The sequence below is a fragment of the Pteropus vampyrus genome, unplaced genomic scaffold (assembly GCF_000151845.1).
Source record: "Pteropus vampyrus isolate Shadow unplaced genomic scaffold, Pvam_2.0 Scaffold5, whole genome shotgun sequence".
In the NCBI taxonomy this organism is placed as follows: domain Eukaryota; kingdom Metazoa; phylum Chordata; class Mammalia; order Chiroptera; family Pteropodidae; genus Pteropus; species Pteropus vampyrus.
In genome coordinates this window covers 6,680,469-6,699,363 of record NW_011888786.1, presented here as the reverse complement: position 1 = coordinate 6,699,363, position 18,895 = coordinate 6,680,469, and the positions used below count along the sequence as shown (strand labels likewise).

The following is an 18,895-nucleotide window of genomic DNA, read 5'->3' as shown; positions in this document are numbered from 1 at the left end:
ACCTGTGCATGTCCTGGGTTTCTAGGACAGAATAAGGAAGGGGCACAGGATAAGAAAAAGTGCCGAGAGAAAAACTTTCTAACTTATAAAGATTATAACAAAGAACAGAGGTCTGGTTCAAGTCATGGTTAAACAGAATAAATGGTTGCCTCTTTCCTGGGAGAGAACCAAAAAGAAACTAGGTATGTGCACATATACATGAGTGTATGTGTGCCCCCACACACACACATGTGTGTGTGGGGGTACACATCCCAACACACAGGATGGATGATTACATTGAAGCCAGGGAAGATCTGAATTACGTTGAAAGAGAAACACAAAAGAGTTGAGTCAGAGAAGAAACAGTGAGTGTTAACGTGTCCTGAGTAAAGCAAGCCCTGAAAAATAGTTCTGAGTCAAAGTCAAGAATATTATTTCCGTCTAAGGCCATGCCACCCTGAAGATGCCCGATCCTGTCTGATCTCAGAAGCTAAGCAGGGTCAGGCCTGGTTAGTACTTGGATGGGAGGCCACCTTGGAAGACCAGGTGCTGTAGGCATAAAAATAAAAAAATATATATTATCTCCAACTGGATATTTGCAGCAGTCTCCAAATACTTCCCTTCATGTTCAGTCTTTTGAGACTCCGAGCATTTTTCTTATTGATGCCTGATTATTCAACCTGCACCACAGATTTTATCCGACCTCTGAACATACCAGTTTCCTGTTTGATTATGCTCAATGGTTCTTATTATTTCTGGTTACTTATTAAGCATTCGAGATCATCTAAAAACCTGAGCTTACCCTCCCTTTCCAATTTATTCCTCATTTTACCCTTTGACAAACCAATCATTGCCTAATCTTAGAGAACGCCCTACAATTTTCTTTTTCCAAGACTATGTGATTCTGTTCTCTCTGCCTCTCTCCCCATTTCTTCATGCACGAATCCTACCCACTCAAGACCCAACTCAAAGACCCATGTCACTTCTCCCATGAAAGTCTCCTTGATGTAGCTAGATGGAAAAAAACACTTCCATCTCTTAATTTCTCTAGCACATTTTCTGTTCTTTGTCCAAGACATTGACTATACTTAAGTTAAAGTGATTTATGCCTTTCTTTTATTCTAGCTTATAATCTCATTAAAGGAAGCACCTGTTTCTGAGTCAGGTTTGTGTTGCCTTAACAGTGCAACACCATATCAGCCAATAAATGACTAAATTAGAAGTGAAAAGCAGATCATATAGGTGGGGTTAGACGAGAACAGTAGGATGGGGTTAGAAATAGAGAGAAACAGTAATTTAGGGAGAGAGGGACTGATAATAGTTATAAAATAATCAGTAAACTTATGATTCTTAAAATGCATAGCCAGACTCCAAAACTTCAGAAACGCTACAATATTTGTCAACACTAGGAGATATCTTCAATAAACTGCCAGAAGCCAATTTGGGACATATCTTCCATATATTTAATCAATTTATTAAGTAACATCCAATTCGAGAATGACATTTTTCCAGTTAATGTATGCTTGTGTAGATAAATCTCTGTTGCAGTTATCGTGTTTGGTATCCATTTGGTATGCATTAAAAATTTATACAAAAGAAATGATGCATTTGCTCAAATCTCATTTTTGCTTTCTCTTCTTATATCTTTACTTTCATAATTGTATTTTGAATATTTAAAAATAATTATATCATGTGCAATAACCTTGTCCACGGCATTAGAAACATTTTTTAGGACTGCCTGCAGTGGTTTTACCAGACTAGAGAGTCTCCCAGGCTATCTCTGATACATTATAGAGTCACGGTGATGATCCCTGATGTGACTAGCTCAGCCAGTGTCTGAGGACACGTACCTGAGACTTTTCAGGTGATCAGTAGCCCTCACAGCTGGCGTATCACTTTAGGCCCTGCATGACTGCAGCCTAACTTGCAAGCCTGGTATACAATCTTCTTTCATACCTATGGTAAATACATACAATGCACTAAATTTTGCAAATAAATTCTATAAAGCCATAGCAATAATTGCTTTACTCAAATGCTGAACTGTATTCAATCAGAGAAATGTATTCCCTTTAGAATGGTCACCTTGAAAGTGTCTATACTCATTCTAGAATTGGAACCTTTTCCCACAACCTCTCTGCATTCAGTCTTTGAGGAATTAGTTAGGGGATCCTCTCCTTTCTCTTGTCCTCATGGATAAAAGTCCTAGTTTCTTATTCCAGTGCAGTGTCTCTGAGGGAGGAGGGACGAGTGCCTTGTTTGTTAGGTTCCATTAATCGGTCCATGTTTCTCATTTTGCTGTAATGAATCTAATAAAAACCTGGAAGCCCTGGGGACTGTCTTCCAATTCTTCTCTATCCTCCTTCGATTATTCCAGGGCAACAGCCCCGGCCTGTCCCAGATCACACGTGATCTCCATGTGTGAGGGGCTTGCTCCTGCAGCAGAGGTCGCCTCCTGTCCCAGCAGTTAGTGACTGGCTGGATCATTATGCCTCATTCAGGGGATGATGGGTTAGCAAGGCTGCATTTCCATGGATCTCAAGTTCCGTAATACAATCAGCATTAACACTGTAAACACGGTAAGTTGCTCTGTAACTATGTCCCTCCTACATCCATTTCTAAGTTGCTTCCAAGTTCAGCAAGGGAAGATAGAGATGTGACATACCAACGGCCTAAAACTCCAACCATGTTATTTTAATCATCTTTATTGGCAGCAAATCTACCTTCTGTGAGAAGCCTTTATTATTTGAAACAGCCAAAGATATTTGGAAATGTTTGGGGTGAGATAAGTGTGATGGGGCAGATGGCTAGTGACAAAATTCAGTGATGCCATGTATGACTATCACATAGTGGGCCAGCGGTTTTGTTCAATTCCAGAAGCTCACACTGAGCACAGATTTTCAAAAACAGTTTTGAGCCCCAGTGGCATCATTAGCATAGATTCACAACCTCCCAAGGTGATGACTTGGACTGATAGCACTCATTTGGATGTACAATCCCAGGGCCTTTATTAAAAAATCAATCATACTACTTTATAATTACACTTGAAACTAGAGGAAAATTGCTGCTAGATGCTTCAAGCTGGGTTTCAAGCTTCACAACCCTCAACTATGATGTGTCCTCTCAGGGAATTGTTCTTACAATACTGTGTTTGGTGCTTTGCCACAGGGTTAGGTTGAGAGACACTATAAGAAATGTCAATCCTAAGCAAGGTCGGGACTGATTAGTACTTGGATGGGGGACCATCTAGGAATATCAGGTGCTATAGGCATTCAAAAAAGAAATAAAGAAAGGTCAATCACCACTTGCCACTGTATCTGTACCATGTTGCCACTGACAGCATATTCCATGACTTTATACCATAACCCCCTTTTGAGGTCTCATGGAAGAACTTTAATTGACAACTGACTGATTGGGAGAAAATATTCATCTATGAGACATCTGATAAGAAGTTAATATCTAAAATATGTAAAGAACTCATAAAATTCAACAAGAAAAAAGACAAACAATCCAATTTAAAATTGGGCAGAAGTCCTGAATAGATATTTCTCCAAAGAGGAAATACAAATGGCCAATAGACATATGAAAAGATGCTCAAGGTAACTAATTATCAGAAAATGCAAATTAAAACCAGAATGAGTTATCACTTGACACCTGTCAGAATGGCTATCATCAATAAATCAAAGAACAACAGGTGTTGGCGAGGATGCAGAGAAAAGGGAACCCTCATACACTATTGGTCGGATTGCAAATTGGTACAGCCACTATGGAAAACAGTCTGGAGATTTCTCAAAAAATTAAAAATGTATATACCTTTTGACTCAACATTGCACTTATGGGTATTTATCCAAAGAAAACAAAAACAATAGTTTGTAAAGATCTATGCACCCCTATGTTCATGGCAGCACAATTTACAATAGCCAAGATATGGGAGCAACCTAAATGCCCATCAACAGATGATTGGACAAAGAAGTCATGGTTCATATATACAATGGAATATTACTCAGCCATTAAAAAAATGAAATCCTGCCATTCGCAACAACATGGATGGACCTAGAGGTTAATATGCTGAGTGAAATAAGACAGAGAAAGATGAATACCATATGATTTCACTTACAAGCAGAATCTAAGGAACAAAAAGAACAAACTAATCAAAAACAGACTCACAAATATAGAGGCCAATCTGGTGATGGCCAGAGGGGAGGGGGATTGGGGGGGCTGGGAGAATGGGGTGAAGGGTTAAAGAAGTACAAATCAGCAGTTGATAGATGGTCACTGGGATGGGGAATATGACATAAGAAATGCAGTCACCATTAACATGTTGGCTTGGTGGAGGGCCAGGTGAGGAAGGGAGCAATTAGGGGCATCATTTTATAAACTATATAAATGTCTAACCAGTGTACTGTATACTTGAAACTAATAAAATTTAAAAATAAATAAATAAAATAAAACAATTTCTCAGTATATGAAAAAAATAATCCCTTTCTAAGCCAAAGTTTTTTATGATTTTTTTCTGTCATATTGTATGTTTTTATATCTAAAGACATGAAACTCCATTTATAACCAAGTGGAATAGAAATAAGTAAATGTAAAGAGATTTTTTAAAACTATTTACGCAATTATTTTTATAAATATTATTGAATATGCTTGAAAGAAAAACTTTTATAAGCCTCTTTGGTGCAGGTACAAGATCTAAAGGGCAAGTTCATATAAAAACAACAGCGACAACAACAAACATTTATTGAGCTCTGGAGATGACAGCATAGTATACACAGGTTAAGAGTGTGGATACAGGTATCTTACAGCCTGAGTTCGAATTTCATCTCTGCCTTAATTTGTGACTTAAATTTCCTCCTGTGTAAAATGAGGATAAAAAATAAAAATGCAAAATATCTACCTCATAGTGGTAGTTTTAGGATTAGTTGAATAAATGCATGTAAACTGCCTAGAAGAATGTCAGACAACACGGTGTTGGAGATGGTTTGCTCTGAATGTAATGAAAGCTTCTTCTTCCTATGACATCCTCAGTAAATATATGGAATATTGAACAATAGTCTCAATTTGTCATTCTCCTCATAGCAGAATTACATAGCCGCACCCTTGCCACAGCCTCACTACAGTTTTGAGTGTACATTCCACGGATTAACTTTTGAATTGTTTACATTCTTTTGGCCAATAGGATGTTATTACATGTGATGTGAGTAAATGCTTAAAATGTGCTTGTGTGGTTGGGCTCATTCTCTTGTGTTTTTGTTACCACTGGGAAGAAAACTTAGTCTAGGTCCCCACCACCTTCCAGCCTGAGATCCAGAATGAGGCACATGGATTTGACCTGCCACCTGGATCTAAGCCCTGTCAATCCAGTCAGAAGCAGAGCTGTCCCAGCTGACCTTCGGATGCATGACTGATAAGAAATAAAAACGCTTCTGTTTGTAAGTGCAATGACTTCTGACACCAGTTACCTGTAGTTAGGCCAGACTTCATAGGTTAAGGGCACAATGCTCCTTCGACTGCCTTCCCTTTAGACACCAGCCACAAGTTTGGAGGTCCCTAGAATACTCTCACTTCTGATCAACTGGTTATAAATTTGAGGGTTCCCACAACCCCTCAGGTTCCATAATTTGCTAAAATTGGTCATAGAACTCAAAAAAGCACTATACTTATGATTACAGTTTATTACAACAAAAGGATACAGAGCAGAACCAGCCAAAGGGATTAACACATAGGTAAGGTCTGGGAGGCTCTCAAACACGAAACTTCCGTTGTCCTATCTCCCCGTGAGTCAGGATACATTGCCTTCCTGGCACACTGATATTTGACAGTACTCATAATCTTGCCAGGGAAGCTCACCTAAGCTTTGGTGTCCACATTGCCATGATCAACTGAATCACTGCTTGTGTGGCTCACTCTCCAGTCTCCCTCCTCTTCCCGAGCTGGTCAGGCTGGTATGGCATAGCTCCCCTAGCACTCTAATCACATGGTTGGTCTTTCTGGCATGACTGGTCCCCATTCTGAGTTAGCATAAACAATCAGGGCCCACGAAGAAAAAACATTATATATATATAACATTTTATATATATATATATATATATTTATGTGTATGTATGTGTATGTGTATATATATATAATGTTATATATATTATATGTTATATATAATATATGTATTTATATATATTATTTCAGACATGTGTATATATATGTATATATACATACACACATACACATACATACTATCAATCAGGAGACTGCAAGGACCTAGAGGCTACCTCTAGGAACTGGGGACAAAGGTCAGTCAAAATCTTTATTACACAGTAAGCCACTGAATCTCAAGGGTAGTTTGTTATGCAGCATTACTGTGGCAATAGCTGACTTATGTCAAATGTTCTTCAAATAATAAAAGACAATAAATGCCATACTTCTTTCATAAAAAAAATGTAAATGGGGATAAAAGGACAGATAAGGCGACATCTATGTCTCTTATCAAGCCAACAGATAATCACGACCACTTAATGTATACTGAGCTCTCATTCTAGATGAAACATTTTAAGAGATGTCTTTGTATCCTGCGATTTACTATATTTTATCTGTCTCCCTGGCTTTGATCTAAGCCACAAGATTTCTTAGGGCTAGTGATGAAATCTGTCGCTCTTAATGGAGACATTTTCCCTCTACGAGGTAGTTATATTTACTCTCCCTGACTTTAAGTGTTAACAAGAGAGTAATTTATTTGTCCCAAATTCAAGTGGAATTGAAAATTATCTACCTAGTACTAACAACAAAGAGTCTAGAATATGCTTTATATGGGGGTTTTTAAGTTTCCCCAAAAAATGTCACCAGTGATTCTTATTTCCTTACTGTGTTTAAAGACATTATCAAACTAGATTTCTTTTTTTTATAGATGTAGTTTAATAAAAATAATAAAAAAGAACAAATAGCCTGCCATTCAGGAAATCCACCTTAGAAGTTCTGGTCTTATTTGCTGTGTGACAAGTCACTTTTCTTGGCTAGACTCCAAATTCTTCATCTATAAAATATAAAATAATAAAATAAAATAAAATAAAATGGATAAAACTGCAGATCTCTGAGTTCTCTATCTGGTGAAGTAATTTTCTCTCTGAAATACCAGTGTAATCTTGGGTAAATTAACATCTTCAAGCCTGACTTTCTTCATATTTCCTCCCAAATACACTCCCTCATCTCAATTAATAGCAAAGCCACCCTTGGAGTCATTCTTGACTCCTATGTCTCACATGCCACATTCAATCAGTCAATACATCCTGTGGGTACCAACTTCAAAATATTCTCAGAATCCAACCCCTTCTCACTATGGTTATATCCTGGTCTTCAAAACCTGACATGTATTTCATGCTAAGAGCACATGTCAATTTGGACCAGCCATATTTCAAATGTTCAATAGCCACATGTGGTTAATCGGTCTCATATTGTGCAGCAAAAGTCTAGAGTAAAAGTATATTTTCCTGATCAACCAATGTTCCCATTTTAAAGTTTCAAATGGAGCCACTTGCCTTGAATGTTCTAGGGCATTACCACCCCCCCAAATCCCACCACCACCACCATCACCCCCTCACCACCACCACCACCATCACCACAACCACCGGTTTCTTCTGACTTTGTGTCTCTCTTCTGGAGTCTGTTCTGTCAATCTTCTCCAAATCAATTCATGCAAGAGTGCTCATAATAATAACTACCTTGGTACATTCCTTTATTTATTCAACAAACTTTTATTGAACTCCTGCTACCAGCCATAAAATGTTATTCTTCCCAGACAACTTCTTCCATAAAGAACACCGAAGGCACCCTACCATTACCCAGAGGAATACGTGGGTCTCTAATGGTAAGATTCATCATGGTGGTACAGTTGAGTTAGGGGTCAGAACAAGAAAGAGGATAATTTAAGGCCTAGGCGGATTTTTGTTGTTATTATTCCTTATATCATAAATACGGTTGCTTTACCTCCTTATGCATTACGGGAGTTAAGACTGATGCTCTTTTTCTCTTCCCATTTGTTTATTCATTAGTTTAGTGATCTATTGATTGCTGTGCACCAAGAGCTAAGTGCTGTTAAAACACAGTTGCACAGTCTCCATGTTCGTAAAACAAGAAAGATTAGAATGCTTTCACTTGGTGACTCTTCAGGGCACCATCCATCCTAAAGAGCAAGAGCAACGAGACTCTCTAGGAACATCAGGTGCACATTTACTTAAACCACGCTTGACTTACATGGGCATTTTGTTGCAACTTTTCTAAACTCTTAAAGCAAATCAAGTTGTCAACAAAATAAAAGCCCTACTGTCAAGTATTGAAGTGTAAAAGTCAGCTAGAAATTTTTATCCCTTCACTAGGATTTCGGAATCTTTGCGTGGTAGGATTTTGTGGAACCCTTAAAGGTCATCTGTCTCCATACTTTCATTTTGTAGAAAATACATGTGGGCCAGAAGGGTAAGTAGCTTTCCTAAGACCATATAATTCAAAGGGATGGTCGTAGGACTTGGATTTTTATACTTGGTTTTTATTGTTTTTAGCTCTTTGTACAAAGAAAAGCCCAAGGCAGTTCGTCTTTGTTCTCTGATTCCTTCTCTGAGAATTACACAGTATTAATGGCAGGGTGGAATCCTTTCCTAAGGGTGGCAGTTACCTGCAAGTAACAAAGTCGCCCTCCAAAGATGTCTTGAGCTGTATCCTTCCCTCAAGCATGAAAGGTTGAGAGGTCAAGAGAGAGGCTGTCATAGTGAGCCACTGGAGGGCACCAAATGACCTCTTTTAACTGGAAGTATCCGCTTGTGAAGAGGAGAAAAAGCTACAGTGGAGTGGCATGCGTGGGCTGAAGACAGAAGAACTGAAAGTCTCACGATGACGATTTTAATTCCAGAAGCTAAAGCTAAAGAAACAAAACACACCAGGTATTCACGAATAGGGATTATTTCCTAGAATCGGAGGCCCTCCCGACGTATGCCAGATCCTCGATGGTCTAAGGAAACTGTGATACTCTGTATATACGAAGCGGATTTTTTTAGAGAAGACCAATAAAAGTTGGTGCAGAAGTTTTACTGAACCAGAATTTTCACCTTTATTTTAATCTGTTCAGCCAGAGTCACTTGCCAATAGCCTCAGGAAAATATAAGATGAATATCCATCTGTTCAGAAACCTCTGAACAGAATTATTTGTTTTCATGGTGATAGGACTCTGGTCTGCACGTCACCTCACTTTTTATAATTCAATCCCCTTTACCCTCCAACTGACTTTAGTAGTATTTCAACTGGTGACCCTCAAAGCCCACCATTGAGTTTGATATTTCTTTTTGCTATGTTGGTTCTTCATTTGTCTAAGAGGTGGTGAGAGGCAATGAAATGTTACCTGGTCTCTCTGTTCTATAGCAAGAGGAGATCATGGAGAGTCCAGAGCAATACCACAAGCTCACTTTGGAAGGGAAGCAAGCATCACTCTGTGTGCAACAGAGAGTCATAAATCTTCAGCAAAGTTACTAAAGGCTTTTGTTTCTGATGGTCATCATGGAGAGAATAAAAAGAGCTCTGGCTTGGACAGCAGAGTGAGAACTGGACAGAGACCAGTCTGGGTATCTTGGTTAGCAATTAGGAAGACAGTGTTCCATTTTGCATTCACTGTGGAGTACTTTATGAAGTTCTGAAGATGCTATGTAAAATAAAAATATCAAAGACAAGGGTATAATTTATCCTTCCACACTAATGCCTTCTAAACAACACAGCTAACTTCAGAAACATGGAAATCCCAAGAATGCAGCTGATTGCATTTATATTACACTATCAAAACAGCCAGGAACTGGGCCATCCTGGCTTAACCATTGTTTTACTATTGGACAAGTCATGGACAAGGTGCTGGTCCATGTTGGAACTAAAATTCGAATGAATTCTACCTCTTAATTATGTTGTTGATAATATTCTATAAGAAGATACTTCTTATGTTTTGGTTACCCTCCACGAATGAAATAACAATAACAATTTAAAAATGTAAATTTATAGTAGGGAAAGCATTCTTCCCCTATAACCTGCTTAATCCTTATTATTATTTCACATTAAAAAAATATAGACAAAAATCAAACAAAATTAAGGCATAGAAAGATTGAACAGTTTGTAAAAGGCCATGCAATAAGTGGTCAGGGTTCAAGTTCTCCTTTTTTGCAGGAAAGTATATCCACAGACTATTGGGGCTTTAATACAGTATCGGTCTTCTAGAATGTGCTCTGTTCAAGTGGTATAAATTTATTGATGCCTGCACACATTTACTAAGTGTTATACTATTACTGATTCCTTGTTTCCATAGGAAGCTGTATATCTGCAATATGGTTTGCTGTATGACTATTTTATCCATTGGATTATTGGCTCCTATGGGCAGTGACCATGCCTTATTCACTTACATTCCTCCCTTTGCTCAAAGCCTAATGCAGTGCCTATCTACATAACAGATCTTCAAATATTTATTGAATTACATTGACTTAATTGATAAACTTTATAATGATGAGACATCTTGACAAATGATGCTTGCTTAAATTTCTCCTAAGACCAAATATGAGCTATTTAATTGTGTTATACTCTATTTTAAACAAAAAGAACTTTTAAAACCAATTCGAGAACTACAATTATGATGAATATGAGATCTTTAGTAATTGCCCTACCTTCTGCATTCTAGACTAAGTACTGGAAAGCTAGAGCTTTGTAGCAGCAAGCAAAATGTGGAAGTCTTGCAAGATACATTCCGTCTGCTCTCAACAGTTTTGTCTAATAAGAGTTCATGGGTCTATCCATCTACTCTCTGGCATAATGGACTGCACTGACCTACAGGATCCATCGATGTCTATCTGGAGACTTTAGAAGAAGGCCTGTGTGTTCTCTGTGGGCTGCTGAGTGGAAACGGTTTCTTGGTTTCACAGGCATTGTCAAAGTCTGATGACAACTTAAATGTGTTCACAGAGAAAAGGATGAGAATATTTGTGTATTTGTGGGGTTTGTGGGGGAAGGAGAGGACAAGGCATCATATGAGAAAAGGATGAAAAATTGGGAATGAGTATTCTGGAGGCAAGAAAATTTAAAGCAGATATTTAGAAGATTTTTGACATAGAATAGGCATGACTGCTACATACAACATACAATTACATGCCAGAATTATGATTGATAGTGGCCTGGACCAAAAAGTAGCAGTGGCTAGCATATTGCATACAGAGATAACCCTCTAATTTTTTTTCTTATTCTACCTAAACACCTTCCCTCTGATGAAAAATGTAGTTTCAAGATTCAGTTCATATAACACCTTCTCCATGAAAGGTCTCCAACATTAGTTATCTCCAGGGCAGTTTGCAAAGACCTCTCATTTGGCACATATCACCCCCTTTATAGCTTTTTGTCTACTTGACTGGCTCCTTCACTAGACTGTGAGCTTGGGATGCAATGAATATGGCTATTTTTTTTCTTTGTGGACCTAGTGCTGAGTAGAGTGTTTAGCACATACTAAATGCTCGGTGAATATTAAAGGGAAGAAAAGCAGCAGAAAGAGAGGAAAGAAAGAAAAGAGAAAGGATTCATTAAGAAAGGATTGTCTATTGGATATAGAGAGAACTGAGATACATTAATCATGCCCCCGAGCTGTTAAGGGTTATAGGATGGAGATTTAAGCATGCTACACGGGAGACGCCATGATACCATCATGTGACCAGCCTCAAGAACTAAGTAATACCAGCATTAAAAAAACTTTAATTCCCCTACTTTAATGCCTCCAAGCTCAGAGAAAATGCTGTTCCCACAAAAGGGCCTCAACTGCCTGCAGAAAACATGGGCTCAGTGTACTCTGGTTGAAGAGACAGAGAGCTGCAGCATCTGGCAGACTCTGGAGCAAACTTTCCAGGTCTAGGAGCTCCAGAGGTTAGGACTAAGAGAACTGAAGTGACAAACAGTGGCCCCTGGCAGAAAACACAAGGCAAGAGCGGCTTGAAATGCCCACAAAAGGATATAGACCAGATCAGAATAAAAGAGAGAAGCTATTCTTGTTTACACTAGGTAAATGTTGTTAGCAGTTTGTTAGTGAAGAGGAAGTAGAAACTGAACTGGCATGAGAAAACCTACAAAAACTCTGCATGGCTCATTATGTGTATTTGGAATAAACTGTATACAGTTCCCACCATAGAAATGGTTTCAGTCATTCTCCTCAAAGCCTTTTCTTCCTGAAGTCTCAGGTTAACATACCTGTCTAAATAATATGAACAGATATATACCCTGAAAAAATAAACTCTACCTGAAGATCGAAATCAAGTTTTTGATGCTCACCACGTGTAAAACAGGTAAGTAATTTCTTTTTAAGAACTTTCTAATAAGACTATCTCTTGTAGTTGGGTAATATATCCAAGCGGACTTTCAACAGAAATCCCTCTGTTTAGATTTTCGGATTTCTTTTCATTACAGTGCATAACCTAGTATATTAACACCAATATTCTGATTCTCCACTAGCACATGACCAGGACTTTTAACAATGTGATGCTTGGATCTCCTAGCTCTATAACCTCTGTCTGTTTCTGGAGACAGAGGTTATAGATCCCAGGCCATCTTGCGACTCACTGCTCACCATTTTTTTTCCATGATTTTTTTGCATCTTTTGTGATGATGTATGCAACAAGCCTTTCAGAAAAGAGTGTCATTCTCCTTTTTCACCAGTTAAAAATAAGCCCAAGTGAGGAAGTTTGAAAAATTATAAAGATTTTTTTTCACTTGCCGAATTCCAAAAACATCCCTGACACAAATTTTTATACCTTCACCACACTCTAAGGAGGAAGGATATAAATCACTGCCCAGGTTTTCTGCTCCACAAAGAGGCAGCCCAGAGAGTATAAGTGCATTGCATAAAGTGGACAGCTGGTCAATTGCAGAAAGAATACAGAGCCAATGCACCTAATCTAACCCGCAAAGTACCTTAGCCCTTAAATCATTAAAGCATTCTTCTATGTAAAATTACACGAGTTCAAAGATGCTGCCTAATAACTTTCATAAATGTTTTATGTTGGAAAAGTACATCTTTGAAATGCCACTTGCAGTTATGGTGACATAATTTCAAAAAGCCCTGTACTCTGTACTGCAGGTCATCAAAATCATTTTGAAAACATTGGCTCACTTGGACGACAATCATCATATTAGAGATTCTCAATGGAAACTTGAAAGCCCAGGTTATTTCACTATGAAAAGCCTGGCATTCCAACCCCAGAAAGCTGAAGGAGCTTTTGTGTTATTAGATTGGTCACCTGCATATGGCTTTAATGATCTTGAGATAGTTGTGAGACCACATTACAAGCCCAATATTAAAAGCTTACTAAAATAATACTACTGGTAATTTGAAGGAATTGGGGAGATGCGAATGTCCCAAAAACCCATCTCAGAGAAGCCTGTGCAAGCATCCTGCAAGCATCCAATTGCACTGGCTACAGAGTCAAGAGCCCACAAGGTTCAGACACATATGGCTGTCCAGTTACCAGTTATTTTTAACTCGAGCCTTAGAGAAAAGTATTGGGAAAAGAAATCAGCCCTGCTCTTTGATCACAGTCAGAGAAAGCTGTCTTAGTTTTCTAGGGCTGACAGAACAAAGTAAAAATCAAGAACAAAAACAAACCAAAAAACTCCCACAAAAACTGGGTGGCTTAAAACAATAGAAACTTATTGTCTCAGAGTTCTGGAGGCTAGAATTCTGAATTCAAAGAATTCTGAAATTCCAGGAGGGAGATCTTTGGCATTTCTTGGCTTGTAGGTGCATCACTCAGCCACCTTCTCCCTGTGTGTCATCACATCATCGTCCCTCTGAGGATGTCCAAATTTCCCCTTTTTATAAAAACATACGTCATTTTGGATCAGGGCTCATCCAATGACCCCATTTTAACTCGATTACTTGTGTGAAGACCTTATTTCCAAATAAGGTCATATTTTGAGTTAATAAAGACTAGGATTTCAATATATCTTATTCAGGGAATACCAATCAATCCCTAACAGAAGCCTTAAAAATCAACTCTCTAAGAAAAAAACATACTTCCAAAATTATGATTGCTTTTGATTTGTATTCATAAGGAAAAAATATAAGATTATGTTTTCTTAAGTGTTCTCATTTCTGATCCACAATTTGAATTAGAATTCCAAAGTAAATAATTGATTTTGAAAAATTAAGCCTATAAAGAAAGGGAATTCTGTGTCATTCTAAAGACATCCCTCCTCTCTGTTCCCCCAGCCATGCCATCATACAACTCTCATAATATTTATTATTTTATTGCCAGTATCTTAACACATATATGACTCTACCTCTGAATCATGAGGTCTTAGGTCAGAGACTGCTTTATTTTCCTTTGAATCTCTACTGTCTAGAGAGTGTCTAGAACATATCGGTCACTTAAGAAATGTTTATTAAATGAAGTTTTGAACTGACAGAAGTAGCGATAATTTCGTGTTCATGAAACAAAATCTTTGGTTCCCATTACCCCTGGCTGTAGTCCCTAGACTGTTACTAATGGGCTATGTGACCTTGGGCAAGTCACTTCACATCTCTGTGTCTGGTTTCATCATCTGTATGATGACAGTGTTGAAATAAACGAACTCTGTGTTTCCTGAAGTCTCCCACCTAGAGGATTTAAGTGGTTTTCTTGTCACCTGAAATATATGACGGTGATATCAGACCTTGCACCAGCATGCTAACAACTGTCTGATACAGACAGGGAAACAACGAACACGGAGGACTCGAACTCTCACGAGCTCTTTACAACCACCTGTCCTTCAACCTCACTCACATATCCCCTTTGACTTTCTGGGTTCAGATATCTCACCTCCAGAGACAGGTCACTTGTGCACATCCTTCCTTAGCCCTTTCTCATAAATCCCATGATCTATTTCTGATGTCCTTTTGACCAGTTAGTTTTTTCCAAAGGTGCACAGAACTCTCCTTAAGTTACAGGTCATGACCCTCATTGTTCCTTTCAAATAGAACAGAAACACCCACTTGCATTTTCAACAAGAGCCTGACTCTACTCTCTTTCTTCCAGAATAGATCATGATTCAACAATTTAGTATGTCAGTCAATTCTGATATTTTGAGAAAGCGTTATAAATATATCTGTGATGATAGAAGAATTTTCTAAAAGAAAATCCATTTTAATGTTCAAGAGTAGGCAAAAAGATTCTGTATTAGCGTCTTACTATTTAGTATTTTCTCTCTCATTTTTATTCCATGATGTGCTGGAAAATAACCTGTTCTAGAGTAAAGATAGGAGGTGAGAAAGGAGACAGTATTTTTTTTTTTAACTTTTCAGAATTTCATGTAAGACAGGAATAAAAGGCAACAATATAGACTTGTCCAGTGCCTCAGTTTGAGTCCGATGTTATTAGCGACCCACCTCAAAGACTTGTTGGAAGAATTGATTAGGTAATTACCAAACCCTTTGATCGTCTTCAATATACATTAAGTAGTCAAGTAACGATTTAGAAGTATGTTTCTGGGTCTTTTAGAGCCCCCGGACTGAGATTCATTCACAGTCAAAAAGCTTTATCCAGTGGGGTTTTAGGAATTTTCATCAAAACTAAACGATTAGCTTTAAACACCTAAGTTATAGCCATATCTAGACATAAGTGATGTCATAGTTAGTTATGAAAAGAGATTCATCTGTGGACAGTCAAACCCTGCAACTAAAATACATTCAAACACTTCCAAAATCTGAAAGCTTACTACAGCGACTCAAAAAAATATGGAGGGACATAAAAACTGACTTAGAATAAACAAAAATATAGTGACACATCCCGACTTACGGCATCAAGAAAATGTACATTGATATCCCCTTACTCTTAGAAAAAATAATTTGGCAAGTTTCAGCTAAAAATAGTTTTTAAAGACTAATAACTATCTCCTTTCCCTTATGGACAGCAGGTTTGTATATGTATAAAGCATTGTGGAAATTCTTGTTTTTTTTTTTTCCTGAAAAACAAAACGAACATTTGGCACCTTTAGTTTGTGCCACAGGGAGCAGCAGGGTTGGTGTTGGGCAGCAGAGCCATGGAGGAAATAGAGAAACAGGACTCAGCACCACCTGGCCAGGTATGATGTATAACGAAGCAGCTTACCTCTTCTTAGTGTCCGTTTACCTGTGAATGGAAACCATGTTACTCGCTCTGATACTTCTGAGGGTTTAGCTTTTCTGATCTAATTTTCATACTTTCATGCTCTTTTTTGATAGTTTCGTTTTTGTGCTTCTCTTCTATCTTTGCCCTTGATTTTTAGAGGGTGGATGTATGAGAGGGCTTCCTGTGTCACCATGTTGGCTTCCACAGCTGCCTGAGGTCATATTTTCTGAATTACAGTTTAAAGCTTACTGTCATTACTTCTTGAGTAATCTCTCATTTCAGAAGCTCTGGTCATAGGATCATCTCTCTTTCTTGCCTGAGTCTATATTAACTGGCTCATTGTAGGTGCTCTGTACCTCTGTTGAATGAATAGTGAATGAAATCTGATTTCCTAAAGTACTGAGCTATACCCCAAATTTTATTTCTTGGCTGTTAAAGCTCCTAGAAGTTTATTACGTTCACTCACTCCCAAGGTCCCCATCTCTTCTGCCACACAAAAATGAAGTTTGGGGCAGAGGTTTTCTGGTTAGCTTAGTCTATCTTAAAATCAATGAAATTGGAGCAAAGGAGTCCAAATTTTATCAGATTATCTCTATTTCTAAGAAAAAATGCCCAATTATTGAACTCTCTCTTTCATTACTCAATCTCTTAGATCACTGCTTCCTACAACTCACTGGTCATAAAAATAACATAGAAAGGTTTTCCAAAATAAACAACCAAGTCTTCTCCTCAACATGCTGAATCTCCAGGGAGTTAAATTTAGACATCTGCATTTTTGAGAAGTTTCCCCAAGTGTCTCTGATGTGTGGCCTGGTTTAGGAACCACTGTCTTAGAAAGTTGTCCTTTGAACCTAAACAGAACCATCCTAAGTTTTTCAATATAGAAACTATAGAGTCTCTCTCTTGAGGTGACCAAGTCAGATTCTTCAAAAGATGTGTCTGAATGAATCTGTAGCTTTGTTTAAAAAAAAAAAGAAAAAAGAGTCAAATAATGGAGGCAGATTAGTTTTCTAGGTCAGTGTAACAAACTACCACAAACTTAGTGATAACAGAAATTTGTCTCGCAGATTAGGAGTCCAAAACCAAGGTGTCTGAGGGCCATGCTGTCTCTGAACATTTTCACCTGTCCAGGCCGCCCTCCTAGCTTCCGGTCGTCCTTGGCTTGTGGCAACATAACTCCAGTCTTTGCATAGCATTCTCCCTGGGTGCAAGACTGTCTGTCTAGATAGCAAAAGGTACAAAAGATGAGAGTAGAGGGAGATGCTTCATGTGCTTACATGTTTCTTGCTATCTTTTTAGCTGCCAGGGTAAAAATAGAAAGTAGACTTCTGGCCATAACGTGGAGAAAAGGGCAAGATGCTGCTCTCAGGATATCAAAGGTCATGGAGGGAAGAAAATTTCTGTAGACTAGGCATAACAAGAGGAACATCAAGAGACCTGTTGATCGATGCATGAGAAATTTACAATATAATTGACAGGAAATTATAGTATGAACTAAAGTGACAAGTCAGTAAATAAAGATCGGGGAAAATAATCCAAAAAAATGATATTCTTAGGAGACAAATAACTCAGTAAATGCTACCAAAAAAACGCTAACAGGTGTGCACGTGGGAGAGAAAAAGATCTTCCGAGCAGCATGTGTGGTGATGAATAGTGACAAATGGCGAAGGATGAGTCAATTAGAAAAAGAAACTGCAACATATTCCGGGATGTTAGCACAGGGGAACACAAGACAATGCACCCATAAAACCTGCCTAGAAAACAATACAAGGCCACATGAACTAAAACAGGAGGCCACAGCCTGCTGAAACACTGGAGCATTCTTTAATCAGCTCAATTCAAACTAGTCATCTTGAAAAAATTAGCCTAGTGTCCTCATTTAAAATACTGACCTTGCATGATCATAAACACCACCAAAGACTTGCTAGTTGCCTCATTTTTTTTCTTGTAAAAAATGTAATGTCTTGTAGCAAATACTCTGAAAACTCACATCAATATAATTGATAAAAGTCCTGGCAGATGTTATCCTGAGAAATTAAAAATATGCATTCCAGTGTACTGTCCTGAACCATTGGTTTATCTTGTCTTTTTCGGTATGTGTACAATATTTACTACTCCAGAACTTGTATTCTGGTGATACTACCTTATGAAAAACAGCTGAGAACTAAAAAAAATCAACATGGAATTCCTTTGAAGGGTCAAAAGAGATGTCTTAAATGTGCTCCATTAAAGATCATGTCATTCTCCCTTGGGGAAATATTCTGTTCCTTTTTCTGAAACTGTTTGCAGGCACCCTGCACATAGCTACAGTATATGTGATTATCTGGTCTCCCAACTAGTGTTAGTTGAGGAGCAAGTGATTGAAAGGATATAGTATATCAGTTCACGGTGACACACTGATAGCTGCAGGAAGTGACAGCTGACAGTAAATGAGAAATCATAGAAATGGTAAAAATGAAACTCAAGAACAAAAAAGCACAACAATGATCTGAAGTTATTTAATAATGGGAAGCAGCCCTATGCATCTCAATTATTGTAATAGCATCAGTGAATTATAGCATGTTATCTATCATAACAGATGACTATAATGATGACCCAGAGCCATCAAGAAAAAAATAAATTTGGTTCTGAATGCGTCGTTTAAGGTGGCAGGAAAATGTGCAATAAAACTTTTTAGAAAGATCTTCATCTAAATGATTATTTTTTTTTTAAGTTTTAGTGCTTAAGTGATAAATCCTTACTATTCAAAAAATTCAGCTCTTAAAAGTGACTTATTCTCCGTGGTATTCATA

The 18,895-nt window shown here is 38.0% G+C and overlaps 1 pseudogene; it reads left to right on the top strand.

The window, feature by feature from the left end:
- The first annotated feature begins 418 nt into the window (after positions 1–418).
- LOC111744238 lies at positions 419–537 on the top strand (annotated as a pseudogene).
- Positions 538–18,895: the final 18,358 nt, after the last annotated feature.